The following is a 1,161-nucleotide window of genomic DNA, read 5'->3' on the forward strand; positions in this document are numbered from 1 at the left end:
GGGCATGCAATGTGTAATAGTCACATCAGGGTAAATGGGGTATCCATCACCTGAAGTATTTATCCTTTGTGTTACAAACAATCCAGTTACATTCTTTGTTATTTTTAAATGTACAATTATTATTGAGTCTTGTCACCCTGTTGTGCTATCAAATACTAGTTTTATTCAGAATCTTTACATCTTCCCAAACTGAAACACTGCATCCACTAAACGCTAACTCTCCACTCCCCTTCCCCATAACCCTGGCAACCACCAGTCTCCTTTTTGTCTCTATGGATTTGACTATTTAGATGTCTCCTATAAGTGGAATCATGCAGTATTTGTCTTTCTGTGACTGGCTTATTCCACGTAGCATAATGCTCTCCAGGTTTGTCCTTGTCATCACGTGTGTGATTGCACCTTTTTTATTATGCTGATAATTGAATTGTGTGTGTCTGTTTCATATAATTCTTTGTGAACTACTTAGAGACTGTAAGCACTGACTTTGCTTTTAGTTTAAAAATGCACCTTCTTCATGATCTAGGGAGATGTTTACTAGTAAAACATGTACTTCTGGGTTCCTGAGGAGTCCAAGTATGATCAGGTATCCTAGAAATGTTGTCGGAACGGCAGAGCCATCCCATCCACAGCCAGCCTGCTGCTTGCCGGGAATAGGAGTGATGTATTAGAAGTCTTTAATAAATGTGATGTGTAAGAAGTATACACATTTTTTTAATGTGATGTTTTATAAAAGCGATAGTGTTTTTATAACTTGCATCTTTGTAATGATTAAGAGTGAGTTTTAATATCTGTCTGCATAGAGTTATATATTTGTCTGCCTGGTATATGCCTAGTTAGAGCTTTTTACATAACTGTAATAAAAACTTGGAATATGTATTACATTAAAATGTATTTTGTTGTATTTAGGTGCTTTGATAGCATGCAGTTGTAGCTATCTTATCTGCAGTATTTTCAGTGGCAGAAGATGTTGGACATACTTGCCACGATTTGGAGTCATTTCACCTCTCAGTCTTTGTTCGTGTCTGCTTATCCCGTTGTGGTATGCAGTTTTGTGAATCTCCTATTTTTTTGTGATGACAGTCGTACTGTTGCACTTGAACAGATGTATTTGTGTAGCTTTCTTGTATCCTTGCCTTGTTCTTCTATGAACAAGCAAGATAC

This window comes from Colobus angolensis, unplaced genomic scaffold (genome assembly GCF_000951035.1).
Source record: "Colobus angolensis palliatus isolate OR3802 unplaced genomic scaffold, Cang.pa_1.0 Scaffold45, whole genome shotgun sequence".
Classification (NCBI taxonomy): Eukaryota; Metazoa; Chordata; class Mammalia; order Primates; family Cercopithecidae; genus Colobus; species Colobus angolensis.